At 41.4% G+C, this 18,041-nt stretch overlaps 2 long non-coding RNA genes across 2 annotated transcripts; one reads left to right on the top strand and one right to left on the bottom strand.

Annotated features, from left to right (window-relative positions):
• Nucleotides 1–200: 200 nt before the first annotated feature.
• On the top strand, nt 201–7,151 carry LOC109492420. The gene is made up of 4 exons (XR_002146267.3): nt 201–339; nt 516–666; nt 3,884–4,333; nt 6,562–7,151. It is a non-coding gene; the product is annotated as an uncharacterized LOC109492420 (long non-coding RNA).
• Nucleotides 6,971–12,314, bottom strand: LOC109492424. Its single transcript, XR_002736759.2, has 3 exons — nt 11,510–12,314; nt 7,832–9,477; nt 6,971–7,224 (listed from the first exon to the last, which is right to left on the bottom strand). It is a non-coding gene; the product is annotated as an uncharacterized LOC109492424 (long non-coding RNA).
• Between the last annotated feature and the right edge of the window lie 5,727 nt (nt 12,315–18,041).

Below are 18,041 nucleotides of genomic sequence, written 5' to 3' on the forward strand. Positions count from 1 at the left end.
GTGTTGCTTCGTACTCACCCCTCTGGAGGTGACGTGCGATGACGAAATGCCTCCTGAGGCACTGGAGTGAGGCCAGTGACGGGCATCCTGACGTAGCATGTGATGCAGATTTCTGCTGCTATTGGCTTCCGGCAGATTCGACAGAAGGAGGATGGGCTGCTTCAAGGGGCCGTTGACCGCGCCATACCGAAACTGCAGAAGCGAAACTGCAGGTAGAGGGAGGCCGCTATTCTAGCCTATTGTTCTAAACTCAGAGGCAAGAGGGAGAAATTGTAATAGCTTTCTTTTGGACTGCTTTTGCTGTTACTGAAGTTTATTCACAAAGATCACGTGTAGGAGGTTGGTGGAATGCTTTTCCTGGAGCCTCAGTTCCAAGCAGCTAAGTAGCGGGCGTTCCTTTAGAGTCAATCCAGCGCACGATGACCTTGATGACCTTCTTTCTCCCATGCGCCCTCCTGAGGCACCCCACCCCCCACCCTCATCACCATCCAATCCACATAATCTTCTTGTTGCAGCCTCCTGCTTTCCCAGGTGGCTCTCTTGGGCAGGACTTATATAAGGCTCCAGACGGCGCCATGCCTGTGTTGGCCCACTGTGATCAACAGGAAATACTCAGGAATCCTTGGCCTTGAGGTTCCCAAGACAGCAGCAGGTGCCTGACTCCTGGTTAGTGAACCTACTTCTCACCCTCTGCATTTCCCAGGAAGGTTCAGACCCCATTCCAAATACTCCCCAACTTCAGCAGACACCTGAGCTCTCAGAGTGACCACACTGAAGCTCCTTTCTCTAACTTTGGGCAGGCGAGGGGCAGATGTGGAGAAAGGGCAATGGTGTGAATTCCCCTCTTCTCGCTACACTCTGATACCCCTTTTCTGCGGGTTTTTTAAAATTATTGTAATATATATAAAACATATGCCATTTTTAGGTATAAATTACATTCACATTGTTGTACAATCATCACCACCGTCCATCTCCAGAACTGTTTTATCTTCCTGAACTGAAACTCTGTACCCATGAAACGATAACTCCCTACCCCCTTGCCCCTCAACCCCTAGCAACCACCATTCTATTTTCTATCAATTTGACAACTCTAGATACCTCTTATAAGTGGTGTCATACAATATCTGTCCTTTGTGACTGGCTTATTTCACTTAGCATAATGTCTTCCAAGTTCATCCATGTTGTAACATGTGTCAGAATTTCCTTCCTTTTTAAGGCTGAATAATACTTCATTGTACAGGCATACCACATTTTTTTATCCACTCGAATATTGATGGACACTTGGGTTGCTTCCTCCTTTTGTCTGTTACGAATAATGTTGCAATGAACGTAGGTATATAGATATTTCTTCTGATTCTCCTTTTATATCCTTGATCTTTTCTAAATTTTGCCCATGTCGACTCAGTCTCACATTTATTTTGGTATTTGATGTCCATTACATCAGTGCCTCAGTCAAAATTTAGACAAGAAGATGGGGCGCCTGGGTGGCGCAGTCGGTTAAGCGTCGGACTTCAGCCAGGTCATGATCTCGCGGTCTGTGAGTTCGAGCCCCGCGTCAGACTTTGGGCTGATGGCTCGGAGCCTGGAGCCTGTTTCTGATTCTGTGTCTCCCTCTCTCTCTGCCCCTCCCCCGTTCATGCTCTGTCTCTCTCTGTCCCAAAAATAAATAAAAAACGTTGAAAAAAAAATTTTTTTTAATTTAGACAGGAAGAAACCCATTTTAACATTCTGCTAGCATAAGACCCAATGGTAATCTTAGGCCCTATTGAAATTCCTGTAACTTTAATTTTACCAGACAGGTCTTGTCTCTCAGTGGTGGTTTTCCCTCAGATGCTCCTGATTTCATTTTCTAGTGAAGGTTTGGATACAGACTGGTCTCAGTAAGCACTTCAAAATGTAATCCAAATGTGAACATGTGACTCCACGATTCCACTCTTAAGTATATACCTGGGAGAAAAGAAAATGTGTCCACACAAAAACTTGTAGACAAATGTTCGTAACAGGATTATTCAGAATAGTCGAAAATTGGAAACAACCCAAATGTCCACCAACTAACTGATCGGTAGATGGACAAAATGTGGTATATCCAGTCAATGAAATATTACTCAGTAATAAAAACGATGAAGTAGTGATCTAAGCTATGACACAGACAGACATCCAAAACATTATACTAAGTGAAAGAAGACAAATGGAAAAGCTGACATATTCTAGGATTCTATTTATACAAAATGTCTAGAAACGGCAAATCGATGGAGACAGAAAGTAAATTAGTGGTTGCCAGGGCTTGGCAGTAGCAACAGGGAGTGACCACAAATGAGACAGAAGGCTTCTTTCTGGCGTGACGAAAATGTTCTAAAATTTGATTGTGGTGATGATTGCACAACTCTGTAATGTCACTAAAAATCATTTACTTAAAATGGGTGAATTTTGTGATATATCAATTACACCTCAATGAAGCTCTTTCTTAAAAATAGAATGCAAATATTTAACAAGTATAGTTCATGACATAATTAAAACACAATCTTAATTAATTATTGTACAGAATTAATGGCTGAAAATTTCTATGGCAAGATGCTCATAGTGGCTCTCTGACATTTAGACTATAGGATTCTTTGCTTTTGCTTGTGTGTATTTTAAAACGTTCTTCATTGACCATATGACTTTCCTAACAACAAAAGCTGTGTGTCTGTTTTAAATTAAAAGCAGGGGTGGGGCACCTGGGTGGCTCAGTCAGTTAAGCGTCCAACTCTTGGTTTCAGCTCAGGTCATCATCTTTGTGGGGTCGAGCCCCACGTCAGGCTCTGTGCTGGCAGTGCAGAGCCTGCGTGGAATTCTCTCTCTCTGCCCCTTCTCCTCTTTCACTGTCTCTGTGTCTCTCTCTAAATAAATAAATAAACTTTAAATTAATAATTTATTAACTCATTAAGAGCATGGGTGAATTTATTTACTTTTTTACTTACTTATTGCAGTGCGGGGGGGGGGGGGAGGCTTTTCAAATTAGACAAAAACCCACAACACTAAAGGCACTCTACCAAATTTGCCATATAAAATGTTAACATTTTTCTGTGTCACAAAAACCAAACCCAAACAAAACCAATAACTAAACACAAAGTTAAAACACAGAGGACAAATTGTGGAAAGCATTTGCAAATACAATGACTGACAAAAGATAATTTCCTTTATTTATAAAGCCTAGCCAAATTAGTAATAAAAAAGTTGAACCCAGTGGAAAAATAAGCGAAGAATATGAACAAGCAATTCACAGAAAAACAAATAACTGCCATTTCTATATATAAAAAGACGTTCAGGGGCGCCTGGGTGGCTCAGTTGGTTAAGCATCCGACTTCAACTCAGGTCATGATCTTTCAGTTAGTGGGTTCAAGCCCTGCATTGGGCTCTATACTGACAGCTTGGAGCCTGGAGCCTACTTCAGATTCTGTGTCTACCTCTCTCTCTCTCTGGTCCTCCCCCACTCATGCTCTGTCTCTCTCTGTCTCTCAAAAAATAAACATTAAAAAATAAATAAATAAAGTATGAGACCTAGATGTGCCAATAGGGAAATATCCCTAAGGAAGATGAGGTGAAAAAGAGAAGAGTAAAAATACGTATTGTGTAAATGTTAAAACACACACACACATACATATTTGGGGGAACATAAAAATGCTTATCTTCCGAAAAGAGGGACGAAGGTACTGCTGGGAAGGAAGGCTATGTACTTTTCATTTCTAACTTTCTATGCTGTGTTGCGTATTTCAAATCTGTGCCTGAATTTTTTTTTTTTAATGCCCAGAGAGGTTAGCTAGACGATGGGATTATGAACCATTTTTGCTTTTTTACTTTTCCATATTACAAATAACTTTAAGGGCTTTTGTTATTTGAACAGGTTATTATTTCCGGCTGCACCACCCGTCGCAGACGTGCCAGATGCAATCAAAGAGGATACCAGATGCAGCCAGGGGTACAGCCGCAGCACGTACGTGGGAGGCGTCCTGAGCGTCCCTTCTCCCGCGCCCGGGTCCCCAGCCACCAACCTCCTCCCCGACCCCGCGCCGGCCTCGCTGCGCACCCCCGCCCGAGGTCGGACGTGGACAGGCTGTGCGCACGCGCGAGGGAGGGGCGCGCGGCGGCGGGGGTGGGGGGGGTAGCCGCCTGGGACCCCCGTTGGCAGGGGAGCACCGCGTTTGAGGAGCCCGGGAGGCCGCTAGCGATTCCCTCACCAGGCTCATTTAGAAGCTTCTTTAGCCATTCTTCCAGGGATTTCCCTTCCCACGCCAGAATGCCTTACCTACCTACGCCCACTCCCCAACGGATACGCCCCTAATATAATAAACAGGTGCGGAGATGATGGGGCCCTTTTATTTTATCTGTGTCTCCAAATGAGCACGTGTCACTTTTGTGATCATAAAAATCTGTTGAAAAGGATCGATAAATCACGGATATAGGCCTGTGTGAAGGCATGATGTCTACTGGATTCTAGAGAATTTTCCGTCAGGGTAACTGACCTTCTCTCCGTGCACGGAACAGACAAGGGGGAAAACACAAAGAGGTGACAGGTGAGGGACTCTTGAAGGCCTGGCCCCACCTTTCTTGGGTGGCAGGGTTGGGGCAGAGGGACAGAAAGGAGGGGCAGCAGGCAGCTTCGGAGAAGGGAAGGCAACAAAGGAGAACAGCTGCTGTGTGCATGCTTTGAGGTCCAAACTATATTCTCCCAGTCTTGTCTTTAATCTTTATAGAATTTGCCATGTATCAGCTGTCCTCTCCATCCTGCTGATTTTAGAATTCTCTCACACTGTATCAATATGCGTACATTCACACAGGAAGCCAGAATAGGTGCGGTCACACTACCTCTCGTGCCAGGCACTAGATGGCAGAAGTTGGCAGGAAATCTTTGCAGTCACATCCTCACTTCGCAAATTGCCAACGGAGGGAAACGTCCACATCTGAGTGTGGCCCCTGTGGCTTAAGTGTCTCAAACCCTATCACCCAGTTGCTCTTCTACTGAAGTGCTGACTCAGGATAGGAAGGAAACACACACACAGACACACACTCACTCTTTGTTAATTTCCATTTGGGCCTCATTGGACGACTAATGCACGGGTTCTTTTAGATCCACTGGATTCCCCCAGGTGTTGTCCGGGGCGGGGGTCTCGCCTCGTGACTCTCTTGGTTTGGCTGTGTGCTTCTGAGCAGTATTTGCCTCTGTACAGGATGAATGCTCTCCATTTCAGCTCTGAGAACCAGAGTTTATTCAGGATGGAGGCTGTATACAAAGGGGGAGGGGGGAAACTGGGGCACAAAGAGAGGAAGCTGGTCCCCATTCTTTAGCTTGCTCCCCATTCCGGCCTCCTTTTAACACAAAGGCAGGCAGTGCTGGCAGACGTTGGAGGGTCCGTACTGAGGCCTTTCACTTCCTGGTTCCAGGATGAACTCTCCAAGCCTTATCAGGATTTGTCCAACGACCTCCTGTGCTCGTCTTTTGACCCGATGCTTGCTCTTCTCTGATGTGGGTCCCTCACTGCAGTGTCCCCAGTCTTGGTCATGCCTCCTCCCAGTCATCTTCCAGAGACTGTCCCGTGGGCTACGGGTGCCCACCATGACTGTTCCCACAGAATCTTTTGACAGTTCAACTGTCACCATTTCAGTTAACCCCCTTGGTGTCCCACACCACCTTTGGGACATAATGATTCAAACAATCGGGCTTCTTTTGAGTGTCCCCACCAACTCTTGACATCATATGGCTCCAGGAGATCCCACCATTTGCTGTTAGTCAGTAAACCCCTATGTTCCTGTTGGGGAATTCAGAACAAGACTAGCTTTCAAAAAGACAAGCATGGGGGCACCTGGGTGGCCCAGTTAAGCGTCTGATTTTGGCTCAGGTCATGGTCTCACAGTTAGTTGAGTTCAAGCCCCATGTCGGGCTCTCTGCTGTCAGCACAGAGCCTGCTTCAGATCCTCTGTCCCCCTTTCTCTGCCCCTCCCCCACTCATGCTCACTCTCACTCTCTCTCTCAAATTAAAAAAAAGAACATTAAAAAAGAACATTAAGGGGCGCCTGGGTGGCGCAGTCGGTTAAGCGTCCGACTTCAGCCAGGTCACCATCTCGCGGTCCGTGAGTTCGAGCCCCGCGTCGGGCTCTGGGCTGATGGCTCAGAGCCTGGAGCCTGTTTCCGATTCTGTGTCTCCCTCTCTCTCTGCCCCTCCCCCATTCATGCTCTGTCTCTCTCTGTCCCAAAAAATAAATAAATGTTGAAAAAAAAAAAGAACATTAAAAGAACATTAAAAAAAAGAACGATTCCTTCAAAGAAATGTTAAAATATACATGTATATTTTAAATATACATGTATAAGATGTACATATGTGATAAGATTTTAAAATATACATGTATGAAATATACATATATAAGATATATGTGATATATTTGTCCATATATATCATTTTCTAGATATGTATAATATATATATGATAAGTTGTAATTAAACAACCATGTTTGAAAAGACTACTGTGGTATACTTTAGCTAAAAACTGCCCAGAGATATAGACCATTAACTGATTGGGTCTTCAGTTAACAGGGCTCCAAAGATGCCACGATCACTTGGATGAAGCGCTCAAACGTGACCATCAATATGAATGATGGCCGCCCTCCATGTTAATGAACAGGTATTTAAGTTTCTACGAGACCAAAGAACCAGCGGGGCAGTGGTTGACAGGTTGCCACAGTGGCTCTGAGCAGAGTAGTGTGCTGACCGTCCTGACCGAGATCTCCTGCGGTGGAAGAGAATGACTGGGAAGTTTTCCCTGGGAGTAAGTACGAAGAAGAGTCAGGAAAAGATTCTTTCCTGGGGTTTCTGAGCGAAGGCTTTGTGTACTGAGGGAAACCAGGAGAAGTCTGCTTTCATTATGGTGCTTTCTTGCTCAAAATCATTGGCTTCCCATTGCCTGAAGCAGCATTTCCGAAGCAAGTTCCACACAAGTGCTTTTTTAAGAACTTTAATGCCTCTAATGTGTTCACGTGCCCTGTAAATTCCCAAGAGGAGTACACAGAATCTAGTGTTTCCCAAACAAATTTGCTCTTGGAATCCTGTTTTCATGGAACATCTCAGAGGAACACATTTTTAGAAACGCTGGTCCACGCGATAAAGTCACGTTCTGGCATCCCAGGTGTGTGTGCTGCTTTCCTGCTTGTCCTGTTCTCCACTCCTCCAGGTTCCCAGCTCCTAACTAAAGGCTTGGAAAATTGTAAATTCTATAATCAGTCCCCATGGTCTTTCCTACATCACTCGTCCCCGCCTGCATTTCCCCCTTTCCCTTCCTGCCTCCCAGTATGACTCCCCATCCTCCCCTCCACCCCACAATGCAGTTAGTCTTAAACTCCAGTATGCTTGGGGCGCCTGGGTGGCTCAGTCGGTTGAGTGTCTGACTTCGGCTCAGGTCATGATCTCATGGTCTGTGAGTTCCAGCCCTGCGTCGGGCTCTGTGCTGATGGCTCAGAGCCTGGAGCCTGTTTCAGATTCTGTGTCTCCCTCTTTCTCTGCCCCTCCCCCATTCATGCTCTGTCTCTCTCTGTCTCAAAAATAAACATTAAAAAAAAAAAGTTTTAAAAAAATAAATAAATAAACTCCAGTATGCTTGAGAATCCCCCTTGTTAAATGCAGATTCCTTGGCCCCACATCCAGACACTCTGATTTAGTAAGTTGCACTTCTAACAAGCTCCCAGGTGACACTGATACTGCCTGCCCAACGACCTCCCTTTGAGGAGCATGGCCTTAGAGATAGAATCTCCCTCTGCAGAAAGGCCTCCTTTCCCACTCGCCTTGGAATTTTTAAATACTTACCAGGCCCCGGATGGTAGTCGACTTTTTCTCGAATGTGTTTTATTTCCCCACGAATCCGTAAGGATCTTGGGAGAAGGAACAATGACTTGTTCTTTTTTTTCTAGTTGTCTAGTTCAGTATTTTGGCTATTGTTCAGTATTGACTAGTTCGGTATTGTTGACCACGAACCACAAATGAAGGTTGGCCTCCTATGAGACACGCACTTGGGCACTGAGGCTGTCTGTAGTGGTTGTCAGGGGCTGTGTGAGTCCATAACCCCTTGCTCCAGACAACTTCCCCCTTCTCTCTCCAACCGGGGTCTCGATTGGCTGGATTCATGCATCTATTCCTGGCCTTCACAGTGATGCGAGCTCCCTGGGAAAAGGCAACAGCCTGGTCCATCATCAAATAAGTTTCTTGCTTTGTATTTGTGTTGCCCAGACCCTTGCACAGGTATTTTGCACCTTTGCCATATATCCTGGACCCTGGTGCTTGCTCTTCTACTTACTTCCTCCCTTGAGCTCCTGCAGGATCTCTGTCCTCTGAACACTGGCATTAGGTTTTGGAATGTTCTTGTAATCCTAACCCTTGTATTCACGTCTTCTGTGGCATCTTTCTCGTGTTCTGACATCATGCCACATATTCAGTCATTAACTCAGAATTTCCCCTGGCTTTCTGATAGCTGTATTTGTTCATCCTCATTCATTCATTCATTCATTGATTCTCACTCTCTCTCTCTCTCTGTCTCTCTCTCGCTCTCTCTCACTCCCCACCCCACTCCCATCCATTCCTCACTCTTAGCTGACTCCAGGAGACGGACTAACACAGACATGGTTCTCAACCTGACTTTCAAATCCCAATCACTTTGTCCTGATTCCTACAATGTACACAAACTTAACCACATGCAAGTACCTAGAAAAGTCTGGATTTCCCTCCATTTTAATAAAATTCTGCCTCTTGCCACTTGGAGGTACCTCTGGGTGCCAGAGGTAGCTAGAGTGAAAACTATGCAACACCGCATCCTCCGTGCTTGACGCTACAGGTTATATAAAGAATAAACCAGCCTTCAAAGACCTTATAATTTAGAAGGACAGGCAAGACAGATAACCACAAAGAATGCGGTACATTCCATGAACAAAATACAAACCAGGCAGTGAAAAAAATTCAAAAGAAGAAATTTTACGGATGGAATTGTGGTTCCTCCCCAACTCCATCCCCAACAAGATTGATATGTTGAAATTCGACACCCTAATACCGAAGAGTGTCACCTTATTTAGAAATAGGGTCTTTGCAGATGTAATTAGTTAAGACGAGGTCCTACTCGAGTAAGCTGGACTCTATCCAATAGGACTAGTATCCTTAGAAAGGGGGAAATTTGAAGACAGACATGCATGGAAGAAGAAGGCCATGAGAAGATGAAGATGGAGATTGGGGATGATGCTTCTACTTCCCAAGAAACACCAAAGCTTGCCAGGATGCCATCAGGGCCAGGAGAAAGGCATGGAACAGATTCTTCCTCACAGCCCTCAGAAAGAATCAACCCTGCTGACAGCTTGATCTTGGGTTTGTAGCCTCCAGATCTGGAAGACAATGAATTCCAGTTGTTGAAGCTTCTTGTCTTCTGGTACTTGATGGCAAACCAAGGAAACAAGATTTCTTGTCACAGCCTATTAAGGAAGATTTCATTAGAAATGAAGATGATAAGGGGCACCTGGGTGGCTCAGTCAGTTAAGCATCAGACTCTTGACTTTGGCTCAGGTCATGATCCTAGGGTCGTGGGATCAAGCCCCAAATCAGATTCTTTCTCTCTCGCTTTCTGTCTCTCTCTCTTTCTGCCCTCTTCCCTGCTTGCACTCTCTCTCTCTAGAAAGTTTTTTTTTTTTAAATGAAGATGATAAAATTTAAGCTCAGCCTCAAAGAAAGGGCTTTCAAAGAGAAGGAAAGAGCATTCAGAAAAATAGAAGGTAGAAAAACATTGAGCGTACTTGGGAACTTGAGATTAGCTTAGAACCTACAGAGGGTCAAGGAGAACAGGCAGAGAACATTAGAGAAAGAGGAGGAGAGCCATTTGTCGATATGAGTATACAAAGTTTGAAAAAATATATATTGAATTATGAAAATTTTTCCTGTATTTCTATAGATAAGGTTCCCAGCTATGTATGCCTTGTAAATAAAATCTTATTTCTTATACAGAATAGAATATAGTTGCTGAACCCAGCTTTATTTCATTTTACTACTGAATTTCAGACTTGAACATTCACAATTTTACAGCCACTGAATGGAAGTTGTGGTATCAGAATTAAAATTTAGGCCTTATGTGTAAAAAGGAGATAATTTCAGAACAGTTTCCCTACTCACATATCAACGATATTTACAGCTTCTAATTCCATTTTAAGGGTTAACACTTGGAAACACAACACTAGGATCAGTTCTGGGATGGATGTCAAAGGGCCCGGATTCAAGGAAAGAGATCATTTCGATCTAGCTTTTTAAAAGTGGCAAAGCCACTTCCCCCAGTGCCTCCATTTCATTTCTAAAAATAGAGCAACATTTCCATTTTTTTTTTTTTTACCTCTCAAAAATGAGATGAGATAAAGAGATGTTCAAACAGGGATATATATACATTTTGCTCAATTTCCTTGCAGTAGAATGAAAAGGATAGACTATATAATCTCTAATATCCCTTCCAGTATTAACATCCTAACCAGCAAAAGTGAAGAATTGAAACCCAGACACAAGCTTACAGCAGTAGAAATGGTGTGTGTGTGTGTTGGGCGGAGGGGGGGTATGTATATACACATACACGTCCATATCTATATTTGCGCCATTAGATGGCAGCAGGAAGCTAAGTCATAGCAAAGTTGTCTTCAGCTGTTTCTGCTGTCAGAAAAATTTCCCTTGGCTTTTTCTTTTTGTAATGTTTATTTATTTATTTGGAGGGAGAGAGAGAGAGAGTGGGAGGGGCAGAGAGTGAGAGAGAGAGAGAATCCTGAGCAGGCTCTACACCATCAGCACAGAGCCCAACGTGGGCCTTGAACCCACAAACTGTAAGATTGTGACCTGAGCCGAAATCAAGGGTCAGACGCTCAGCTGACTGAGCCACCCTGGTGCCCCTGTCTTTTTCTTTTTAATGTAGTCTCCACAGGGTTCTCAATCTCCCTCTCTCCCTCTCCCCTAACTTAAAGACCACCTTTTCATTAAATTATGGAATATGTCAAATGTTCACAAACCCATCACACACAAGTTCAGCAAGATTTTTCATACTTCCTTCAACTATCCCCCCATCTTTCTCTCTTCCTGTCTCCCTTTCCAATGAATTTTAAAGCAAACCCCAGACATCGTGTAGTTTCACTCCTTACACTTAGATGTACCCATCTAAAAAATACATGCTTATTCTTACGTAATCAGAATGCCATTATGAAACTTAAAATTAATTTCTTGGAGTCAGATCATGTCTCTTTTCAATGTTTTGAAGCAAGAATAATGGCAATATTTTACATAACTTACAATTTAACAAGAAATGATACTTGAATAATAAACCAGGGGTTTCTGATATAGCATTGCTATAAAAATGGCTTTAGAAAAGTATACATTGTAATAAGAAGTTGGAAGGCCTGAGGACTGTCTTCCCATGGATTTTATTCCATCTCAACACTGTTCTATGCTTCAGTTCCAATAACCCCAGAACGATGCTGTTACCTGAAAGGGCTCTGCTGAAGATTAAAGAAATAGCATCTGTTAATCTCATTAAGTTCATTGAGGCAGGATGAGGCTGGGTGCTGGTAAATGGAGCAGATAAATAAATGTGAGGCATATACACTTTTTTTTTTTTCAATGTTGAAAAGTAATCACAGAGAACCTTGTCTCCTTCGGCGCACGTACTAATACTTCAGAGCACGTGTGACACATGGAAATCCTATTAAGCAGGATAGGGTGGACTTAGGTAGGAAAGTCATGCCAGAAACTACCTCTAAGTAACCCTGGGAAGATGCCTACGGCTCTGGGAAGAGACATATAAATACATGTCCATGTCATTTAGATCTTAGATTTCTGGGGAACAAGGATTTAGAAGAGGGAGTCGGGTTGATTGATAATTATTCCAGAAAAAAAAAAAATCAAGTTGTCAGTAAATAGCAAAAACATTCATATTACCCCCCTATTCTGCTTTCAGCAATGTATCCTAAAGGAAGAAACATATAGGCAAAGATGCGTTTATAAGGTCATTTGTATTGGTATTGTTTGTGATGACAAACATTTTAAAATAACCTTTAAATATTCAACAATAAACTGGTTGAGTGACTTCCATTATAGCACCATGATGGTATACTTTGTAGCCATTTAAAAGTCCCTGGTAGGAATACATGGACTGACATGTTAATGTTATGACATTATCTTTAGTGAAAGATGTTATAAAACAGTACCAGGGCACCTGGCTGGCTCAGTCCGTGGAGCATGTGACTCTTGATCTCAGGGTTGTGAGTTCGAGCCCTGCTTTGGGTGTAAAGATTACTTAAAATTAGAAAATCTTTTAGGGGTGCCTGGGTGGCTCATTCAGTTAAGTGCCTGACTTGGGCTAAGGTCATAATCTCATGGTTCATGAGTTCAGGCCCTGCATCGGGCTCTGTGCTTACCATGTGGAGCCTGCTTGCAGTTCTCTCTCTCCCTCTCTCTCTCTCTCTGCCCCTCCCCTGCTCATGCATTCTCTCTCTCAAAATAAGTCAACTTTTAAAAAATCTTTAAAAAAATAGAAAAAAGAGTGGAATTTCTCTTTAATTATAATTGGATATGTGTATATGTACTCACATACATACACACACACTCAGAGAAACAAGATTAGACAGAGGGTTAACATAATGCTAATAGTAATTATTTCTTTAAGTAGAAATAGATTTTTCCACCATGTATACATAAAATTTATGTAAAAAAGTTTTTTTCTTTTAAAAATTCAACTACTGATCTGGCAACATGGAAAAATGACCTATAGTAAAATGCCATGCCATCCAGAGAAATAACACATGAAAGGAAAATAGGTGAAGGGAAAGCAAATCCTTCAGAAACACAGAGGGATCCGAAATCCTGACTGGGTCGTACATAAATTGATGATGCTCAAGGTTGTGAGCACAGTAGAAAAAGGACCTAGCAACAGGTACTAAACACCAGAAGCTTGGATTTTAATACCACACAAGGACAGGAGATGAAAGTTCAGGTTAGGTGGTAAATTCAAAATAAAGAAAATATAATACACTTGAGCAAATGAAGCCCATTCATGCAACAGGATTGGCCCCTCAAGAACTTGTTCTTTTGGAAGAGTCTGAAAGAGATTTTGAAACAAGTATGTTTAAAATTATTAAAGAGATTTCTAAAAGGAAAGAATAGAACATTATGAAAAAAGAACAGGAGGATTTGAAAAATAAAATATACAGAAATTTAAAGTTACTGAAACAAAAACCTCCATAGATAGATTCTTTCCTCAAAAAAAGTTAAGTCAATGAATTAAATTAACTTGCAATGAAGGGATTGATTGTTAGAAATCTGCAAAACAGCACTGGAAAATTAGCCAGATAGAGTCCAAAAAGATAAAGAAGCGTATGAAAAAATGTGAAAAAGAGGCTAAGAGATATGTTGGATAAAAGGAAAATGTCCAAGAGACATACAAAAAGGGGAAGGAAAGAATATAGATGATGAGGTAAAAGCAGTATTTAAAGAGAATATGCTCAAGGGTTTCCTGAATTGATGACAGACATGAATCCACATATCCAATGAATCTCAATGAGTTCCAGACAGTACTGTACACATACACATACACACATCCCACACATGTATTTCTAAACCCATTGTAATGACACTGTGGACACTAAGAAAAAAAAAATCTTAAAAACAGCTTGGGAGGGGGCGGGAGAATTTCCACAAAGGAAAAACAAAAATAGCACAGTTGACACCAGGAGATAATGGAATATTATTCTCAAAGTGCTTCAGGAAAATTACTGTCAGGTTAAAGTTCTCTACCCAGGGAAGCTGTCCTTCAAGAGTAAGAACAAAATCAAAGCATTTGAAGACAAAGAGACTGAAACAGCTTAGCATCTCCAGAACTTGGTAAGAAACAAACTGATCCTAGAAGAAAGAAACAGGAGCAAGGACAATGGTACTCAGAGAATCTGGTTGCCTGTGTGTAGATCTAAATGAGCTCTAACTAAAACTAAGCCAACAACACAGAGGAGATGGCAAGGGTGGGAAGGAACAAAGTGCACCTAAAAGACTGGACAACAATAACAACATATCAGATGAGGGATTATTAGAGTCAAAGCAATTCTAGGGTCTTACATAATTCAGGAGGAGGACAGAAACACAGATTAACCTTAGATTTTAAGTCAAGGATGCATGGTAAATACAAGAGTTACTAAAAAAGTAATATAGAACTTCTAAACCAGTAGAAGGAAAAGGAAGATAAAGAAAACTTCATTATCCCAATAGAAGACAGGGAAGAAGCAATGAGAAAAACAACTACAAGAGAAGACTTGGTTAATAGAAAACCTAAAGTAAGAAGAGGGAAAAGTCCAAAATCTAACAGCAAACACAATACAGTATCATAGATAAATTAATTCCAGACAAAGAAGACTCATAGGTACAACCCCGCCCCCAAAATTATTATAAATAATAATGGAAAAGCTTCCCATCCCACTGAGTAGATCTCACTTAATGCTAATAATAAAACCAGAGAATAACAACACAAAAATGAAAAAGTATAGGCCAATCTCATTTGTAAACAGGATGCAAAAATACTAAATAAAATATTGGCAAAAACAAACCTGAGTGTAGATTTTTAAATAAGAAAAAAAATCCTGCATAGAATACAAGAATCTATTAGTTAACAAGAAAAATCTATTCATGTAATTCACCATATAAACAGATTAAGGTACAGAAACTATCTGATATTCTTAATAGATGCAAGAAAAAATATTTGATAGAATTAGCATAATCATAAATTTAAAAAGAAAAAGCCTTAGCAAACTAGGACAAAAGCTTCTTTATTTTATTTTTACATTTTTTTCAAAGTAGTCTCTATGCCCAATGTGGGGCTTGAACTCACAACCCTGAGATCAAGAGTCGCATGCTCCACCAACTGGAGCCAGCCAGGCAACCTGAGAACTTTTTCAAAGTGTGTATCAAAAACCTACAGCAGGGGTGCCTCGCTGGCTCAGTTGGTGGGACATGGGACTCTTGATCTCAGGGTTGTGAGTTCGAGCCCATGTTTGGTGTAGAGATTACTTAAAAGTAAAATCCTAAAAAAATTCAAAAACCCTACAGCAAACATCACAGTAAATGTACAATTATAGAAGTGTTCCACTCAATCATAAATAAGATCCTTATGCATTATGCTTCTGTCAGGGAGGTCCTATCCAGAACAAGAAAAATAAAAGATATGAAGAAAAATGTTTGTGTCCTAAATTCATTGTTCTACCCTTGGATAGCAAAGGGTACTTGAATCAAAGTCAAGTCAGCCCTGCAGTTGTTTGTAATTGTTAACGATGATCTTGGGCAGAGTGGGCATAAAGGAGTCGGGAAGTCTGTTGACAAAGGTGTTTTGAGAAAACAGGCTCTTAATTAGCTCTGACTTCTTGTTAAGTAGATAAAGAAAAGGTTAATAAAAACTTACAGGCCTGTGATTGTAAAATTTAAGTTAAATCTATCATAAAGTCATCCTGAGTTTTCCTGTAATATTAATATTTATTTTAATTGTTTCAGAAACTGTTGATTTATAAGTCTGTTACTGGAACATGCTAGTTGTAGGAAAGTCACAATGTCTGCTATAGAAAGTGGAGCACTTAAAGTTGCAATCTTTACTTGCATGGACGGTTGGTGTTTCCCTGCCAACTTCAGCGATCATTAATTCACTATGATTCCACATAGCTCACCCTGACAACTCAACCATGCATAAGAGGAACAAAGCTACAGATATTTTTCTCCTTATGAAAAGATATATTTCAAGTGAAAACAGTCACTAGCAGATTAAAACACAATGCGGAATTTGGGGCGCCTGGGTGGCTCAGTCGGTTGAGCGGCCGACTTCGGCTCAGGTCATGATCTCGCGGTCCATGAGTTCGAGCCCCACGTCGGGCTCTGTGCTGACAGCTCAGAGCCTGGAGCCTGTTTCAGACTCTGTGAATCCCTCTCTCTAACCCTCCCCTGTTCATGCTCTGTCTCTCCCTGTCTCAAAAATAAATAAAACGTTAAAAAAAAATTAAAAAAAAAAAAAAGAAAACACAATGCGGAATTCTATCAAATATTGAAAGAAGAAATAATACAAGAATATCAAGACAATTTGGAAGAAAAACAAGGTGGGCGTCATTGTAATTTCTCAAAACTCATTATAAATTTATAGCAACTAACAAATGTCTTCGCAGTATAGGGATAAGCAATAGACCAATGATACAGAAAAAAGGGAGCCTAGAAAAGAAACCCATGTTTCTCATGAGAACTTGAGATAATAGAGATGGCCTGGTAAATCATGGGGAAAAATAGGGTTTTCAATCCATATGAAAAGCTACGATAACTTCTCTTCTCCATACTACACATCACACACCCTATGCTGGAATACCAAATAAGAAGAAAGAAGAAAGAAGGAGGAGGAGGAGGGGAAGGAGAAGGAGAAGAAGAAGAAGCAGAAGAAGGGGAGGAGGAGGAGGTAGAAGAAAAAGAAATAAGAAGAAATAAAAAATAAAAATAAATCCAGATTTATTTTAAAAGAGAAAAAGCAAAACTTTAAACGTCTAAAAACTTTTAGACAAAAATACAGGATAATATATTTGTGAGCTCAGGATATGGATGATGTTCTTAAATAAGGCAATAAAAACACAAATCATACAGGACTGCTAAATTTGATGGCATTAAAATAAAACATTTCTGTGTGAGAAAAACAGCACACTCCCAAACACAGACCAGGAGGAGGTAATTATAAAGAACAAAAGGAGGGAGAGGCAACAAGAGGGTTGGGGATGACAATCTAATAGGAAAATATCAAAAATATATGAACAAGTAATTTACAAAAGAAGAAATACGAATGGCAAAAAAAATCACTATTAGATTAAACCACATCAAAATTACCAACATATACCAGTTTTTGGCAAAAATGCAATTTAGTATAGGAAAAACTAGCAGCAGAAAGGGCTATAAAAATTAAAAGAGATACCATTTAAAACCTATCAGATTGGTCATCAGGATTTTGCAAAATTATGTGGAAACACAAATTCTTATACAGTTGCAAAAGAAAGCGTAGACTGGTACAAGGACTTTGGTAAATATCTAGTAAAACTATTGAATAGGCATATTCTAAGACCAAGCAATTTCACTCTTACGTTATCCAATAAATTCTTGCACATGCTCACTCAGAGGCCACCTAAAAATACTGCATTCAGGTTCTATAGAGAAATAGAACCCATGGGGGGCAGGGTGTGGCGGGGTGTATGTGTGTTGTACAAAGAGACTTTTTTAAGTATTTGGCTCATGCCGTCACAGAGGCTGAGAAATTTCAAAGTAGTCAGCTGAAGATGTAGGACAGCCGATGTGGTTTCAGTCCAAATCTGAAGGCCCGAGAACTAGGAAAGCCCGTGGTGTAAGTGCAAAAGCCAAGGAGGTTCGAGAACCAGAAAAGGCTGGTACTTCAGTCTTGAGTCCAAAGGCCAGAAAAGACCAATGTCTTTTGGCCGGCAGGCAGGAGGAATTCGCTCCTACTCAGCTGTTTCCATTTAAGTCCTCACTTGATTGGACGAGGCCCACCCACATTAGAGAGGGCAATCGGCTTTACTCAGTCCATGTTAATCTCATCCAGAAACATCCTCACAGACATACCCAGAACAACGCTTGATCAAATGCCTGGGCTTTCCATGGTTCAGTGACATTGACAGATGAAATTAACTATCACAGATATTCACTACAGGATTATTGGCATTATTAAAAACTTGAAAGTAATCTTTTTAAATTTGTTTTTCTTTTTTTTAAGATTTTATTTATTTTTATGTAATCTCTTACCCCCAATACGGGACTCAAACTCATGACCCCGAGATCAAGAGTTGCACGCTCTGCCAACCGAGCCAGCGGGATGCCCCCCAAAACTTGACAGTAATCTGTTTTATTCTGTAGATACTGACTACGTAACCAGTGTATGCCATGGATTGTTCAAGATGTTTGGGATACACCAGTGAGTCAAACAGACAAGCATTCCTCTTATTGAGGA

This window comes from Felis catus, chromosome D2, assembly GCF_018350175.1.
Source record: "Felis catus isolate Fca126 chromosome D2, F.catus_Fca126_mat1.0, whole genome shotgun sequence".
Classification (NCBI taxonomy): Eukaryota; Metazoa; Chordata; class Mammalia; order Carnivora; family Felidae; genus Felis; species Felis catus.